Source organism: Equus quagga, chromosome 4 (genome assembly GCF_021613505.1).
Source record: "Equus quagga isolate Etosha38 chromosome 4, UCLA_HA_Equagga_1.0, whole genome shotgun sequence".
In the NCBI taxonomy this organism is placed as follows: Eukaryota; Metazoa; Chordata; class Mammalia; order Perissodactyla; family Equidae; genus Equus; species Equus quagga.
Window position 1 is genome coordinate 50,184,714 of NC_060270.1, and position 13,052 is coordinate 50,197,765.

At 37.1% G+C, this 13,052-nt stretch overlaps 1 protein-coding gene across 12 annotated transcripts in view; it reads left to right on the forward strand.

Moving 5' to 3' along the window:
- MECOM (MDS1 and EVI1 complex locus) overlaps positions 1–13,052 on the forward strand; it is a 533,910-nt gene that overhangs the window by 277,347 nt on the left and 243,511 nt on the right. The gene's annotated exons all lie outside the window — the stretch shown is intronic.

Below are 13,052 nucleotides of genomic sequence, written 5' to 3' on the forward strand. Positions count from 1 at the left end.
TTTAAATTTCATCTGTCTGCTCAGATCTATTGTGAGCCATTAAGTGGCTTCCTTTTTCTCCGACAAATTGAATGCTGCAAACTGCAAGGAGCTCTTTTGTTCTTTTAATTCAGTCAGCATGGAAATGATTTTCTCATTTCAGGCCCTTTTCTGTCCTCTCTTCATTGTGTCAATAAAATAGAGTTGTGCAGAGCTGCTCTAATCAGCTTAGAGTGCTAATTCATTGCTCTGGGATGCTATCTGTGTTTGGCTACAGGTGGGCACTCTAAGGGGTCAGTCTCCAGGGGAGTGTAATTGTGTCTCTCCTGGGGCTTGTTTGCAGAATGACCTAAAGCTGAAGCCCCAGCTCGGGAAGGGGGAAAAAACTCAACAAACATATGCCCTTGCAAACATATACAGCTGTATTTTCCTGGCCACCATTCACTTGGCTGACAGTCTGAGATTCTCACAACATTCCTGGCTTTCTACCTATTCTCAGTCTTCTAGGTTTTAGCCACAAAACGTGAATTCTTTTAAATTTTGCACACATTCCCTGAGGGTACTAGCTATATGGGATTTCCAAGATACAAGTTACAGGCTAGGCTAGGACTTCTCATGTGGGTAATACGACCAAACTAACTAAAAAAGAGAGACTGCTAATTTTGGAAAATATATTCTTTTGTGTCCTGTGAAAGAAGCTTAATACATAAATATGAGAATATTATGAACTAGTAAATTAAGCTTTATGGGCAGCGAGGAATTTCTGGCAACTTTGGAGGAGAAATAATGATCAGTTGTTTGGAATAAGGGAAAACTTGCTAGGCATGAAGTTTTTGAGAATTAACATGTCCTTGGGCAGTCCAGGGCGACAGCAAATCTTTCTGGGATTATTGTCAGTGTGAGTGTCAAAGTCATGTTGTGAATATGATATTATTTACTAGGTTTGACATTTTTGATACTAGGATTAAAAATGCCATAACATCTTCTTTCTACTTTTTTCCTAATAGTATTTTGATTTTTGTCTCTCATTACATTGGGATTAATTCCGTTCTCAATGGAAAATCTTTAGGACTTCATTACGCACGTCATTATTTAATAACCTTAAGTAGGTTTACAAAGGAGAAACGAAAGAAGCGATAAAAGATTTCAGCTCTATGAATCTACCAGTTAGCTATAGTGGACTGAGCAAACATTCTTTTATTTGCTGAAGAAATTCAGCATTTGTCCAATATAGTAAAACTAAAATGCATCCTGCTTATTAACAGAAGAATTAGGGTGAAATGCTGTATCACTTGAATAATTTGAGAAGAAATTTTGGAGTCTTATTGTAATACACTCTAGGTTTAACAACATGTCAATTTACAGAATTCATATTGTTAAACATGAAGTTTTGTGTCGGTAATTTGTTTGTAGAAATACAAGCTAAAATACACATTATAAGAAAATATGATTATCTTCCATGTGTTTAGAAGCCATTGTTTGGTTTTAATTCTTTAATTTTTCTTTCCGTCTCCCACTGTTTCAGCTACATAGCATAGCTGGCTTAGGTCATCTTGTAACACTGCTGCTTCCTGAGAAAGGTTCTGAATTTCGCTTAGCTATTTACATTTATTTTCTTAGGCTTAATTTGGAGTAGCATCAGTAGGTGAAGGGGAAAATAAGGCAACTTGTGAAACTGATCTCTTTTTTCATTTTTATTTTCCATTTAGAAATGTTCTTCAGTAGGGCTCTGAAATAGTTAGAATTCAGATTCCTTAGTCTCAATTAGAATGAATTCTCCATTTTAATGATTATTAACTACTAATGATTTTTCTGATGTAAGCAAGTATATTTTCAGGCAAAAATAGTTTCAACATAATTTTCTGAAATTTATGAGGTAGTTTGGTCACTTAGTTTTGTGTTTTAACGGCGTTTTTGTTCTTGCTTCCTAATTCATTTTCCTAGAAATTTTTCTTTTTTCCAGATAACTGAATCTGAGGTCATTTTAGCTTTAGTTATCTCTTATAAATAGCCAAATCCTTTGGATGTGGTATAGGCATATTTGGTATGACTTATTCGATGAGGAGGAAAAAAGCAATGTTTCAACAGCTTGTTTTGCTCATTTTTACCTTTATGAGAAGAAATTCCGACTTCTTGGAATAAATTAAAATCAACAATGTAACTTCCCTTTTGCGGGGAGAGTCTAAATCATGTTAGCACAGTTTTGGTCCAGATAGCAAAGCTCTTACCCTCCTTTGGTTCAAATGATCCACCGACGAAAGCAGAGAGCAATGAGACGATGGGCTTGAAAGGGACTTTTTTTCTTTCTTTTAAAGAAATTGCATTCTCTCCTCAGGTCATCTATTTCACTAATTCCCTTCTGCACTGAGTAGATTTGTCATAAGATAAATGTTGGGGAAATGATTTGTCCTGATGCCCTGTGGCAGAACGCACTGGGTATGGCCTCAAATGCCTATTGGGTAAAATGAAGTTGGCTTGTCTTTGCTATTTATTATGACTGTCAATTCCAAGCTTTATAATGATGTTGATGATCTTTTCATTCCTTGAATGAATAGGACTTGAAATTAGACATTGAAAGTTTGAGTTGAATAGTGAATAAAATTGTTGGATTAGCTTTCCTTCTACCACCAACTTTTAAAGCCATAGAATGCTTTTGGGGGAAAAAATACAAGGTATATTTTCATGTATATGCTTTGAGTTAAGTAGAAAGCTCTACGGTTAAGCTATCACCATCAAAGTCAAGGATATAATTTCACAGAAAGGTTAGCTAATTACTCAGTTACTTTTATATGTGACTCCAACTTGGTTGTAGATATCTAGCCCATATATGTCATTTTTGGTGTAACAAAGTCTTAGTATAATTTTGTGAAAAACAATCAGCTTCAAGGAATTATTAAATTAACCTCCTGAGATAGATCTCTTTAAATCTAGTCTGGTAATCTTCTAGTAGAATTCAATTATTTGCTGTCTTACAGGAAAATCTACTTGTTTTAAATATAAGTAACTGTGACTATGTAAAATGAAATATAAAATAAATGTAAAATTTATCAATTTGAATGATTCTTCTCGTTTTAATTAAAAAATAAATACATCACTTACTTTTGCTTAGTTCTGTGTTTGGAAAAATAATACTTTTTGGAAAAGCTTGGCCTCCACAAAACAGTGTCTAGAATACATGCTTAGCCATCCTAAATACGAGGTCATCCATGCAATTTTCTGTGATTCAGAGATGAATGGGATCTGTCCATTATCAATTCCTCAATCAGGGAAAAAAGGAAATTAAGTTCCTAATTAGGTGAATTTGGACTAAAGAGGTGGGGCCTTGAAGGGATGAGGAAAATTGAGAGGTAGTTGATGCCATTTCAGACTAATGATAGGAGAGGAAATGAAGAAGGCGGTGGGCCGGACTTGAGCCGGAAAGGTCAGTGACCTTATTAGGACAAGAGTCATAGCAGATCTTCAAAAGCTTTTACCTGCGATAGGTTGCCCAGGTGTCAGGTTCCGGGGATGGACAAAGATGCAAATACTTAAGAGGATGGTAAAAATAAGATTGCATATTTTTATAAGGAAAACATTTGATTCTTGAAGAGATAAAATGACATTTATCAGCTTCGTAACTATTATTTCTTGCTCATTTTTCTCTGTACTGTAGAATATTCCTTCTAGATAATAACTGGATTTACTTTAGTGTATGACAGAGAATACTTCTTTTAAGGGTTGGGTTTCACTGTTAATATAATGAGCAATTATCCTGTTTCTGTACCTCCTAGAAAGATAATTTTATAAATACATACATAATTTTATAAATATACTATGGCCTAGATTTATCATTTTAAACACAAAATGACAGCTATTTGCTGAAACATCTACCGTATAGGTATTCATACATTTTTATGTAAATGAAACTTTAGTTTTTCCTTAATAATCTAAATTATCTAGGTATTACCATTGACAAAGATAATGTAAAAATTTGGTCTTTGGCCACAGTTCTTCAGAAACTCTCAAGTAAAGGGATTCTCTTTTTTTGTTGTTCTTCTCCCCAAAGCCCCCCAGTTCATAGTTGTATATTCTAGTTGTAGGTCCTTCTAATTCTGCTGTGTGGGATGCCGCCTCAGCACGGCCTGATGAGCAGTGCCCTGTCCGCGCCCAGGACCTGAACCTGCAAACCTCGGGCCACCGAAGCGGAGCCCGCGAACTTAACCACTTGGCCACAGGGCCAGGCCCCAAAAGGGATTCTCAAGATAGAGTGGATACAAAAGATAGTTTATAATCCTTTAATTAGCTATAGTCTTTTCACTAGCGTTTTTCTAATTTTTTACTCATGTTGTAAAGGAAATAATGAGCAAATAATCCAGGTGTTTGGGAATGTAAATTAGATTAGTTAGATGAGAAAATTATGTGTTTGGGGGCAATTTAGGTTATATATTGATTACCAGTACTGTAATCTTATGAAACATACTTTTCAACATTTCATGTTCTTTGTTGAGTAGCCTGGGTGCTTCAAGTATGGCTTTGACCTGTATATATTTCTCCAGAGAACCAGTGATTGCTCTTTTATTGTTACAAACACCCAATAAAGGAAATATTTCAGATTCTTTCCATTTTAATCCTATCTTTGTGGTAAACACAGTCATAGACCTTTTATGACATTATTGTCCAATGGAAATATAACATGAGCCTCGCATGTAATTTAAAATTTTCTAGTAGTCACACTGATAAAAATTTTAAAAAGTAACAAATTTTAATATATAGTTTATTTAACCAAAATATCCAAACCATTATTTCAAAATATAACAATTGTTACTGAAATCTTTTACGGTTTTTGGCACTACAGCCTTTGAAATCTGGTGTGTATATTTGGAACAATGGCCTTGATTTGGAGTCGCCACGTTTCAGGTGCTGAGTATCCACATGTGGCAGTAGCCACTATATTCAACACGATCGCAGACAGTCTGGAGGACTCAGTCTTCCATGGGGTGGTTCAGGTCAATGTGAGTTATCGCTGAGTGTGAGCTCTGAAAGCCACCGTGAAGGCCAGCTGGCCCGGCCCGCTCATCTTATAAACGAGGACACTGAGGGTCAGGGAGGGTCAGCTACTTGCCCAAGGTCATCTGACTACATTGGGGCGTAGAGCTTAGACCAGATTCCAAGTCTCCCCATGAATCTTCGTTTATTTTGAATTAAAATATGCTGCTTTTACTGACTGCATAAGCAAAGGTGTCAAAGTATGGGGAAGTATAAGAGAACATTTTAGCAAAAAACCAACCAACCAAACAAACAAAACCAGCCATGGTTAAGAAGACAGTCTTGAAACTTTGAATGTTGAAGGAGTACCTCTTAGGTAAATCATTTATTAAGATTTCTTGCCTGAACTGCGTATCACTTTATTAGAATCTATCGTATTTTTATAAATAAATGTTTATATTGTAAGTAAATACATTAATTTTAGTGATTATAGATCATTTATTTTGATATATCTCTCAATCCTAAACAGGAAAATAAAGGCAGATCTTTCATTTCATTTTACACTGTTATTAGCATTTTCGCTTTGTTGTGATTGAAGCCATGAAGGAACATGACTGTGTCTGGCCTCATATTTGTGGGCCCACAGACACAAAAGAGAAAACTTGATTGCTCCGATTTCTGCATTTTTCTTTCCTTAGACAATATCTGAAATGAAGCCTCACCTGACAGGGTCAATAAAATGCTCCTGATTCAAATTTACCTGGAAAGCGTGAACGGGAGAGATACGGGTCTACTTTTATAGGATTGGCAGCTGAGGCTTTATTGAACCTGAGCTAACATTCCCAAATGAAGCGAGGTGGGGCAGCCTGAGTCATACGATAACAATGTTGTCATCCCGGGGAACAGTCTCGGTATGAACCAGCACAGTGTGAAAATTAAACATGCAAACACCAGGCGGATGGCACGGCACCTCCCTGGGTTACAGGCGCGCATACCTGTACCCATAGGAGGGCTCCCCACCAAAGCGCCAAGTGGCCAGAGGTTCCCAGAGAAAGAGAAGGGCCGCTGTCACCGGCTGGATGGGATCTGTAATAGTATCGTCCTGTTTTCACTCTCCACAGTAGAACATTTCTACGAGGCTAACAAGGCAGAGGGTAATGAGAAACATGCCAAGTTTTAAAAAAAGAGCATGAGTGAGGAGTCTAACCTACGAACAGGAAACAAATGTGATCAATTACTCCAAGTGTGGCGCTCACAGATACCTTATCTTAGGGCTCCTTAAAATAAAAGCCTGATTGTTACCAAATGCGCCTAAGAAGTCAGGGAGAAAAACACATTCATGGGGGTGAGCGGGGGCGGAGGGAGAGGGGGTGAACATGACTTTATATTGATGTAAAAAAAATGCAATTCTACTGTTTCGCAGTCTCCTGAAGTATTTAGAGACATGGTTAACAACCAATCACAGCCTTAACGCAGCAGGCAGTAAAACGGTTCAATGTTTGAAAAATAAAAATACCCTGAATACGACATGGAGGGGAGGCGAGGCAGACCTAAATAGTAGCATATAGTGCTGCAAATGGCTCAGTGTTTGAAAAGTTTTTTCTGTTCTACATACTTATTTGGCTAAAATGTTTTAAAGAAGAAATGTTATTTTTGAAATGATTACAAAGAAGAGGTCTTAGATGTAAATATATAGAAGGTATTCATCTTTGACTCAGAACCGAAATATTCATTTTTACTTTTGGATGTCTGCAAGGGGGTCCACATATAAAACGTGTACTCATTCTATGAAATAAATAAGAATAGTAAGTACAGTGTTAATAACATTCGTCCTAAAAGGACTGCTTTGTTTTCTTAGTCCCCAAAGAAGAACAAGGTCGAATCTAATGAAAAAAGGTGAGTATATTCTACTCATCCTCAAAGATGGAAGGAAATATCATGGTCAGGGCTATGAGTAAGAACCTCAGGGCTGGCGGATCTTGGCTACGTATACCCCCAATTTCCCATAAGTGCAATAGAATTAACACTATCCCTTTCTTGGAGATCCTGGGTCAGTAGGTGTTACAGGATTATGTTATGAGGTGTGCCTATAAAGTAGTGAGACTGTTTTTCACACTCCACACCCAGAAACAGCCTCTTTTTACTTCAGTGGATAAAACATCATAATTTTTCTGAGGGCATTCACCTCATCTGGTCCTCACGCACACGTGTGTGCACACAGACAGAACCTGCAATATCCCCATCTTTCTTCACTCTCGCATCAACTATTACTGTTTTCTCAGGGAACTTTGGCAAAGCATATGGAATAGAATTATTTCTGTTGGTAGAAATGATTTTTTTAAGCACAGTGTCTTGCGAGGAAGATGCCCTGTCGATAAGCAGAGAGGAATAACGGTCCATTTTTAGACGACTTTGTTAGAATGGTCTTGCCATCCTGTCCTTCCCATATTTTTCCAATTAAGTTCTAGCCTGTTGGAATCAAATGTCTTCATGGGATGGCAGACTGCTCAAGTAGGCTATTTTGCACATATTCTGTAGCATGCTTAGCAATTGGGCCTGTCAGTCAGTCAACACATATTTATTGGGCGTTTATGTGGCGAACCAGACAAATCCATTCCCTCAGCTCTTGCTCTTATGTTTTCAGGGGCCTGTCATCCACACAGAATTTCTAATTGAAATTTTCTTTTTCAAAGTAGCCTCATCTACATTTGAATTACAAGAAGGAAGGTGGGACTGTAGGAGTAACAGAATCCTTTTATTATGGGCCACTTCAATCCTTTTAAGGGGAGATAACTTACCTTATGGATATCTTTTAGTTAATTATACTTCTTTCCAATTTGTGTCTTTTATTTGTGGTTAATACGATAATGAAAGAAACACATACACATAGCAAAATTCAAGCAGTGTGTATGTCTCCTTTCTCCTGGTAGACATTCAGTCTCTCCTTAGTTTCAGCAATTTCTTGCATATCATTTCAAAAGGTTTACATGAAACATACGTGCATACACACACACACATGCATTGTATGTTTGTGGACAGAAATCTTTTTTGTGCAAAGTGTAACTATATACTGTATTCACTTATCTGCTTTATTTTTGTTGTAATATTTTGGAGATCTGTCTATGCCTATATCTATCTACTGTATTCCTTTAAATATTTATTTAATTAACCAAGCACACCTGTCTCCGGTTACCTCACCTCCCTCCCAGAGGCACAACCAATGTTTTTCTTGTATATATTTCTAAACAGATGATATGCATATAGAAGCAAATGCATATGTTTTGCTTTTCTCTTTTACATAAATATTATACACTAAACGCACCATTCTGCTGTTTGCTTTTTTCTCACTCAACTATTCATCTTGCACACCATCCCACAGCAGTATGCAAAGAAACTCCTCATTCTTTTTTAGCTGTTATATAGTATTCCATTGAATATGTGTACCATACGTATTATGAATTGTTATTATTATTATCATTTGCTATTTCAAACAATGCTAGATGAATAGCTTTGTACACGGAGCATTTGGGAGTTGTGTGAGAACATCTATAGGATAAATTCCTAGAAGTGAACTGATGGGTCAAATGGTATCTGTATTTATAATTATTTCAGGTTTTGCCAATTTTCCATAGCTGTACTAACCAACCCTCCCAAAAGCAACAGATCACAATGCCTATTTGCCCATTCTTATGCAACAACATGGTGTATAACTAAATTATTTGACTTTTGCCCATCATGGGTAGACAGTGATATACCAATATATTTTTAATTTATGTTTCTCTTATTCTGAGGGTGAGGTTAAGCATTTTTTCCATGTAGTTAAGGGCCATTTTTATTTTTTTACTCCTTGAACTGTCATTTAAGTTTTTCTTTTTTTCTGTGCTTGTTGAGATAAAATAACTTATCTATGGTCACATATCTGGTTAGCAATAGAGACAAGACTAGGTTTCAGATCTTCTGGTTATTAATTTAATAATTTAATTTAATTTATTTCCCACTCTAGTACACAGGGTAATACTTCCCATTGAATCCTACCAACTTGGGTTATTGTGAGGATCATATGGAATAAGTTAGCATGTGAAAGCATTTTCAAAACGAAAAAGAGCTCTCCAAAATGTGAGATAAGGGTTCATTTAATTTTACAAAGAAATCACAACATTTATCACTCCTGAAAATACGTAGTCAATAATGAAAATAGAATAGGAATGGTTTGCCCCGGCTGCAGGCTGAGAGAGGTAAGGCAATTAGGTTGTTATGAGGCCTTCTGGACAAGCAGAGTCCTGATTTTACTAGCTTCGTGCTGACATGTATGCCCGGTTTTTTTCCTCCCCTAAAGAATGGAAAACATTGTACCTTCACAGAGTGATGGCAGTCTTGCTTCGCTTAAAACTTCATCACCCTCCACGTGAGCAGTTTGCTTTGCCTTTTGAAATGGGGGGTGAAGGCAGATCACATTTGAAGTTTCAGAGATATTTAGGTTGACTACGTGACATTTCTTCATCTGTGTGTTATTGTTTATTAGGGAAAAATTCAGAACTCGCGTAATTGATTTTCATCCATGTTGGCTCTAGATAACATAGGGGTAACACGTGTGCATATGTTTCTTTAGTTACTGTATCATGCAATGTCATTACGTAAAATCACTTCAAGGCATTTCCTTTTATTTATATTTCATATTGGCTGGGCACACTGTTTATTAATTTTGCATGCACGTAGCTTAAAGACATTAGCCAGTACACGGTAATGGCTGGCCTAACATCCATGTGCAAAAGTGGAATTCAGGAGATTAACTTGCATTTGACCTACTTCAGCTCCCCTGGTAATGAGGGGTGCAGGGGCACAGAATTAATCTCTCTCAATTTGTGGCTCTCAGGGGTGCTGCTAAGTTTAGAGTGCTTGAATTTTAAAAGTCTCCTGTTGTGCTGAGGAGTTTTGTTACCCAATAGAACTCCGTGCACTGTTGGGATTGAAGTGCTGGTTTTATCTCTTGCAGCAATATTTGTGACAGACATCATGAGGATACGTAAAGTGAATTAATTGCATAGTTTGGCTCAGAAAACAAAATGGGAAAAACTTGGGTCAAACCTTGAGCCATGATGCTTTTTTTCTTCCTGTCCCTTAAACGCTTAGTTTCGCCAAAAATGCAAAAAGCTTTCAAACTGTTTTACAAATATATCAGAAGCTGTCTTTTATCAGATATTTGTTATTCGATCCTAAAGTACTGCTGCTGGGAAGGTATAAGTCAAGTTGATATAATTTGGATTGATTTGCTTTTAAAAGCTTTGAAATGACAGCGCAATTATTGCTATGATGCAGGTCTCTTACAACTGGATTAATGCATTTAATGAACAATTTGACCACGTAATTTATTTCTATGGAGTTAACATTAACTGTTAAATGCATTTATCGCCCAGCAGCCATATTAATACTGGTGATACCATGCAGTAGCAGGGATAAACTCTAGAAGAACGTCTCAGTCCTTTTCAGTTCTAAATTCTCACTTCATCCCACTCAGTTTGATGGTGTAACAGATCAGTAGCAAAGCCTGTGATGGAAGTTTTACCTCTCCTGCTCTTCTTCCATCCCTCCTTTGATACGGGTGAAGGGGCCAAAAGGCGATGGAAAGAATGTCAACCAGAAATCAAAGAACCAGGTGCCCCTGAATCTGCATAATTGCTCCTCAAATTTCAGAAAGTGGCACTTGCCATTCATGTATGCATTGGTTTTTGTTTTAAAGACCTCATTCTGGCTACACTCATCGATATGCTGAGTGGACCCTGCCGGGTCCTTTGAGAGAACATCCTGATTAACCCTTCCCTTCACTGACGTGGAAAGTGGGGCCCACTGTGGCTCAAGGTCATTTGCTAGTTGGTGGCAAAACAAAGTCTAGATATTCAGGCTTCTTTCCTCTGAGGGCTTTCCCTGGGACACTTCACTGTGGAACATTTAAGATTAGCCCATTTACACCTCCCATTATTTGTCTAACCTGAGCACTTCATACTTTTTTGTCAGAAATACGAGAAACTCAGTGGTTGATGTAGCTTTCTTCAAAATATAGAGAAGTTTTACATTTAGCTCTATCTCGGAAACATTCTGAAAGATTAAGTGCCTGGAAAAATCCCTTCCTATATTAGCACTTCTAGGACACCAAGTCTCAAGTGATAACTTTACACAAAAACACACATATGTAACTAACATGCTATAGTCACACACACACACGCATGTGTGCGCACACACACACACACACACACACACACAGAGTATAGTATTCCAAATTACGCACCTTTAAAAGTAAATAGTTACAAGGCTATCAAAACATAAAATTTTGCTTTTATGCATTACAAAGATCAATCCTTTGATTTCTTTTTTCATGTCAAGGGGGAAATATTAATATTTATCACTTACCAAAATGTAATGAGATTTCATATTAGTTTCAAAGTTTTCAAGAAATAGCCAATTTTATGTCTTCAAGTTAGAAAAGCTAGGTTATTTTACATTAAAAAAGCAACACTTTGAGCCTCTCATTTGGTAATTTTAAAGCAAAGGTTTTAGGTAGTAAATCTGAACGTTAATAATGTTTAATAATTTCAGGGATGGTACTGCAAAGTGCGAGGCTAATTTAAGTGTATTCAACCCATGAGTATTTTATCTCTTTAACATATGTCAAGTTGGTCCCTTAAAAAGATTTATTGAAATTAATATGTTCTGTAGAGCTGAGTGCCAAGCAGCATATATTTTTACATATGGAAAAGTAAATTTGAAATTGTGCAGTACATAAAAGGTTTTGAAAATGGTTAGAGATTTATTTAGGCACTGACTTAAATTTAAATTAACAGCAATACCAAGATTTAATTTTCTGTTTGTTTAGCTATTAAAGGAGATGTTTTAAAGAACGCTTTGTAGAATCCAGCACTTGGACTTTTTTTTTTTTTTTTAAAAATACAACATTCCCTTTTAATTCTGGTGAGTCAGGAGGAATTCACAGCTCCGAGGACCGAGCTGGATGGTAGAGTTAATGTGCTCGGCCTTCCTCCTTGGACCCCAAGATGCTGGAGCTGCTTGCTGCACTTTTCAAGCAGCTGCCAGCATTGTCAGCACTGATCTGTCAGGAAGGATTTCTCCTGGCAAAACTCTGAAGCTACTTTCTGACATCTTCAACAAACTAATTGTTGTCTCCTGCCTCTGCGAGCCCTCTGAAGTCCCAACGAGTTAGTGTCTTCTCAAGAGATGAGAAAAAGGACTCACAAAATCAATTTATCAGGCTATTACGCATTGTCATCAGCCAAAACAAAAACCTGCTAAAGACAGGAGAAAAAGTAGAAGAAATGGGTCTCTGAGAAAAGGTTACAGAACATCCATCTTCTCCCCTCTTCTGATTGTTTCCTTTCTTTGCCCATTTTCATACCCGTTTCCCTCTGCTAAAAGACACTTTATGACAAGCATTGTAATCTCTTTAGAACGGAGGGGAACCTCTGCTTTAGGACACAATCTTTGCAAGTTGTGAGTGACAGTGGGAAAGGGTCCAATTGCCACTGAGGACACCAGGCAATAAATCATCCTCCCTGGCATCAGCTGGCTGGACGAATCCCCACTTCCTGAGTAAGTACCGGGGCCTAGATGTGACAAAACAGCTATTGTCAGCCCTAGCGGCCACATTCCCACTTTCTCTCTACTGAGATTTTCAGTTTACTTAAGACTTTTAGCAGTGCAAAGCATACTGGGAAGAAATGTTTAAGTAACTACCACTAGAAAGGGAAATATCCTAGCATTAAATATTGATTACAATATTCATATAAGGGCAACAATTACTGGGGGGGTACCCTCTGTGTTCATTCTATATATCACCAAGCAGTTTCTTTAGCACCATTAAAATGCATCTTTCCATTTTTTCAAATGTTCAAATATACAGAGTAGTCCTCCAAATGACTTTATAAGAGCAGTCTGCAATTGATCAGGTGAAAATTTTGTAAATGATATGAAAGATAGGTTGCTACAGTAATAATTTCATAATTTGGTAGAGTTAGGGCATTTTCAAATAGGGGTTTTCTTTGCAATGATTAAGTTTAGATAGACTCTTACTGTTAATATGTTTGTAAAATGTTGTAAGG